Source organism: Cnephaeus nilssonii, assembly GCF_951640355.1.
Source record: "Cnephaeus nilssonii genome assembly, chromosome: 9".
Lineage (NCBI taxonomy): Eukaryota > Metazoa > Chordata > Mammalia > Chiroptera > Vespertilionidae > Cnephaeus > Cnephaeus nilssonii.
This window is the reverse complement of record NC_137080.1, coordinates 44,536,302-44,542,118: the sequence shown is the minus strand read 5'-3', so window position 1 is coordinate 44,542,118 and position 5,817 is coordinate 44,536,302.

The following is a 5,817-nucleotide window of genomic DNA, read 5'->3' as shown; positions in this document are numbered from 1 at the left end:
GAGCATTCAGAACGTAGAAGCTAAAAGAATAGTGCCTCTATATAAAATAAGCATCTCAGTAATTTCCTACTGTTGATTTTAAATATTACCAAGTGTTATGACTGAAAGGATGCTCAGATAACCTATATTCAGGCTACAAAATAAAACAAACGACTTAATACTTTCTGAAAAGGATTCCATAAAAACACTCTTAACCAATTAATTTCTAATATTAACTCATAAGAAATTTATCCTCTGCACTTTAGTTTATTGAATGAGATACATATATATAAATGTTTTTATTTGATTTTAGAGAGGGAGGAAGGTAGAGAAACATCAATCAGCTGCCTCCTACAGACCCCCTCACTGGGATTGAGCCCGAAACCTGGGCATGTGTCTTGACCCGGACCAGGGACCTTTTGGTTGGTGCATGGGACGATGCTCAACTAAGTGAGCCACACCAGCCAGGGCAGTTTACTGAGTTTTTTTAAAGTCTTATTCCTTTTTTTTTTTTTTTTTTAAACAAATAATCAAACTCACTCATTTCTTCCTCAAATAGGTCCTCTTCAGGCCTACACTAGATCCTCTAAGATCTCAGATGAGTATAACTACCCCTATTCCTCCTCATAGTCACCCTTCTTTAGTTTCAGCTCCCTTCTATAGTCAAAATACCTCTATTAACAATGTATCAGTCATTCTTTACTCAAATGTATTGTCCCCACTAATTTAAGGGCCTCCTTTATTTCTCAAATATTTATATTTAACGTTCTAAGATCTAATATTATTAATAAAGGAAACAAAGTAAAATAAGATAATTTTTCACATCTAGTCAAGATTAAAAAGGTATTCTCATACATTTTTTAAAAATATTATTTTTATTGATGAGAGAGAATCGTTGATTGGCTGACCCCTTCTGGGGATTGAGCCCACAACATGGGCATGAGCCCTGACTGGGAATCTGTGACCTCCTGGTTCATAGGCGATGCTCAACTGCTGAGCCACATTGCTGGGCTTATTCTCATACATTTTGATGGAAACATAAATTGACATAATCCTCATGAAGTTAAACTTGGCAGTGTCTACCTAACTTTCCAAATATGCAACTGTGATCTTGATTTTTTTACTAAGAAAATAAAAATAATTGGACACATGAATAATGATATATATATACACAAAATTATAATTATTTTTAAAAGTAAAAAACTATAGCCCCGCCTGTGTGGCTCAATGGTTGAGCATCGACCCATGAATCAGGAAGTTACAGTTCAATTCCCGGTCAGGGCACATACATGGGTTGTAGGGTCGATGCCCAGTAGGGGCTGTGCAAGAGGCAGCCAATCGATGATTCTCTCTCATCACTGATGTTTCTATCTCTCTCTGAAATCAATAAAAATATATTTTAAATAATAAAAATAATAATCAATCAATCATCCAAAAGTGGATCAATTAAATTACAGTATATTCCTATAATAGAATGCTATGTAGCTACTGAAAAAATAAGTTCAGATTAACCTAATAAAGGCAGAGCATTGGAAGGGATCATATCAATGAAACAAAATTGGCCATGAGTCAATAACTATTAAAGCTAAGAAACAAATGGGGGTTCCCTATACTCTTTTCTACATCTGTATATGCTTGAAATGTTCCATAATAAAGAGAAATGATTTAGCATACCGTCAGTTGACTATGCTCTACACTGAATTATAACATTCAGAATTAAGAGAAGTATACTTTACTTAAATTACACATTTAAGAAATATTTTCTACTTTCTTAGAAAAAAAGAACTAAATCAGTTTTAAAGATTAAATACTGACCACAAAATGATCTAATAAACCAATTCCAATTCCATCTTTCTTAATCCCATCGAATTATTTCCCACTCTTCCACATCTCTCTCCTCGCCCACCCTCCGATTTCGGTTTATTTCCTTACTTGGATCCTGCTGGTGCTGGAATGACTGCATCCACTGTTGTTGGTTCAATGGCCATTGCTGCCAAGGTTGTCCTCCTTGATCCCACATCCTGACTTTAAAAATATATTTGATTTTCTATCTTCAACAAGATGAACATAGTTTAAAAATGAGAATAAGAGTTCTTTAATTTTAAAAGCTCACACAGAAATTATTATACGGTAATACATTTATGTGATCAGAGCTCTAAAATTCTGGTCAATAGGTTGCCAGAGGCAACTGGAATTTTTAAGTGGGCAAGCAAAAATAGAAAATTTCATGTTAATACTGGTGTCAGAATTTGGTGGTAGGCAGAGCTCAAATCAATTTAGCTCAAAAAGGAAAATACTAATTTTTCCCAATATAAATCTCTTGAAATATAATCATTTTGAAAATAATCAGAAAAAAATGTGATTTCATCTCCCCCAACCAAGATTCCTTGAAGAGAGTAACCAAATAACTTTAACAATGAAGGAGAACTCTCCCTTATAAATAACTATGGCTAGTGAATGCTTAAGGTAAAATCAATTTAGAAAACTGCCATATTGCCAAACCTAATAGAACTGATTCAGACAATCTTAGAAGCAATGGGAAATCACAAATTGAAAAGTTGCCAAAATATCACCCTAAAGATTTAATAATCTGTAATAGTGCCTCCTCATAAGATATGATATTATGTCCCCAGAATCATTTAAATAAATACTTTCACCAAAAATGTTTAATTGAATACAACTGAGCTTTCCTATCTTACTTCTAGTGTGAAGGAACTATAAGGGGACAAAGGAATGAGATAAACAGTTCCAAAGAAACAATCAGATAAATTCAGAGGGTGAGGTAGTTTACGGGACCAGGTTTCTTAACATGTAAACAGCATGAAAAAGACTGGGGAAGAGAACATATGTTAACAACTATTAAATCCAGATAATGAATATGGGGGAGAGGGTCATCACACTAGTTTACCTTTCTGTAAACTAGTTTAAAAATTTTCATAACACAAAGTTTAAATTCCTACAAGTCTAATATCTTTGAACTTTATCCAACACTGACATATAACCCTCTTCAAGAACCAATGACACACATGGTAAGCAGCATATATTTCTTCAGTTTGTACCTTAGGGCTTAGCATAAAATAGGCATTAAATAAATGTTTACTAAACAAATCCTTCTAGACTGACCCTTTCCTCTATAAACAATCCAAAAGCCTTAATATTGCAGGATTACAAAAAATAGAGAAGCCAGATAAGGAAGTAAGACACACCAACTCAAATGAGACAGTTGGCTATTATAACTCAGGCTCTTAAGAGTTTGCAACTCTAGTCTTTGTAGCATTTTTATAATTCTATCAATGGCAGATGCTGACTTCTCAATTGAAGAGCACTGTGAATTAGGGAAGATGCCTTCGATTGTTACCTTGACTTACTTGAGAATTAAGTGCACTTATCTTCTGGTTGCATGAATATAGTCTACAATAAAGGCATTATTAGCATATGGCTAGAGGCACTACACAGCACCCCAGTTGAAGCCAACAACTGAACTGGTTAAATATACTTTTCTAATCTCTCTTGAGATTTTCATTCTTCTCCCTATTCCCCACCCCCTCTTCTTTTCCAACTATACCTTAAAGCCCTTTAAAAACTAAATGACTCATTACAGCTCTTGAAAAGTAACTTCACTTATAACTTGAACTAAAAGGTAACAAATAAAAAAGGAAACGCCCAAAAGAATTATCAACTGTTATTTTGACTGACCTTAAAGATTCACCTTCTGTTTAAAATTTAGTCAGATTCAGACTACAGCTTGGAAGCATAGCAGCAAAATTACTTATGCCCTGAAAAAAAAAAAAAAAAGAGTATAAGTTTGCTCTTAGATTATGAAAAATTAGAAAAGATACTTTAGAGATGTAACATGAAAATGTGATAATCTCCAAATTATTTTGGAACTTTTCCTTTTATTAACTATAATGAGAAAGTATTTACCATTATAAGATTAAGAGAAACAGGTACATCAGAAATGGGAAGGCAACACTTTTTAACATTTTTTTCTTTCAAAATATATTTTTTATTTACAATAAAATATCTTTATTTATTAACAATAACAAAACAGTATCAAACAATTTAGGGATTGTCAAATATGCTGAGAAAAAAGGAACAAACATTTGAAAAGAAGGTCTCATCCACCTGGTATTAGCTTAAGTGGTACAAGTAAAGCAATAGAATGCATTAATTCAGATTTTTCAATGGAATTTTAAGTTTAAAGTTAACAGTAGTAAGGTGAGAACAGTCTGTCCCTCAAACAGATTCTTCCCGTTAGGATCACAGCTTTTCAAAAGTTGACAGAAAAACAAATCTATTCATCTTTTATCTTCCATAAGGTACAGCACAGCTTTCTCCACATAGCAATCACTAAACACCAAACAAACAAATCATCTGTAGCTCCATCTTTCTGTCCACTTTCAAAAAATTAAAGAGAAAAAGAAAGAAATCAACAGATTTTTTAAGATATGAAGAATCAAAGAAAGTTGATCAGCACAGTCCATAATGACTGGTATAAGCAATAACAATTACACCAAGTCATGTAAATGTGAGACTTTGGGCAAATTACCTCTGTGTCATTTTCTTATGAAGGATTTGGAGTAATCTTCTGTTATCTAGTCCAAAAAAGGTAGCTCTGATTATGAGAACAAAATTTAGAGTTATGCTGAATTTTGTAAAATGACAGGTTTTAAGGAAAGACTTGGTATACTTGAATATTTAATGTAAACTTGTATTTATGTTTCAGCATCTTGAACAATGCTTGATAGAGTTTCATTAATTATTCTTAACTCAAGAAGAAAATTGTGATTTGATGGCAAGGGTTTAAAGGCCCTACTCTTGCCTGGCCAGCATGTCTCAATGGTTGAGCATTGACCTATGAACCAACAGGTCATGGTTCGATTCCTGCTCAGGGCACATGCCTGGGTTGCAGGCTAGGTCCACAGTGTGAGACATTCAGGAGGCAGCCTATCAATGATTCTCTCTCATCATTGATGTTTCTATCTCTCCCCCTCCCTTCCTCTCTGAAATCAATAAAAAAAATATATTTAAAACATGAAAATAAAAAACAAAAGCCCTACTCTTTCTTCCTTCATTTTCACCATAAAATCTACAACAAATGCAAAATCTGGAAAACAAAAGGAATATGAAGTCACACCTGGCAATAATAAAAAATATGTATCTTTTAATTTCATTATGGTTTAGTGAAATAATATAGCCTTGTTATTGACTAAAAATGACATTTACACATTGGCTTAATAATGATTTGGAAAATAATAACTGTTAAAGATGGGTAATAAGTACATTAGGGTTCCTACTCTACCTTTGTACTCTCTGAAAAGTTCCACAATAAGTTAAAGATAATAAAGAGTACTTGTTATAGAGAAACTTATATTGAATTTTCATGTTTTTGTTTTTGTTTTTTGTTTGTTTGTTTTTTGTCTTGGCTCACATAAGAATCTTCTGGAGGGGCAGAGGAAATCTAATAATTATTTAAAAATTCCATAGTGTTTTGCCCATAGTACTATTTTCCTTAATATAAAGATCCTTAGTCTCAACTTCTCAAGTTTGTAAGAATTTGTTTATTGTAAGATTTCCCCTTTATGAGGTTTAATTAACTGCTATTTTCTTGGAAATAACTGGGATTTGGAAAGAAAAGAAAGATCAATAACCACTGTTTGCATCAGATCATCTAAGTTATCACACTGGGCTGTAAAAATCTAGTTTATAGCTATGTCCAGTGTTATAGATTGAATTGTGTCCCCCTGGGAAATATGCTGAAGTCCCTACCCCCACTCCCATAAACTGTGAATGTAATCTTATTTGGAAATAGGGTCTTTGCAGATGTATTCAAGTTAA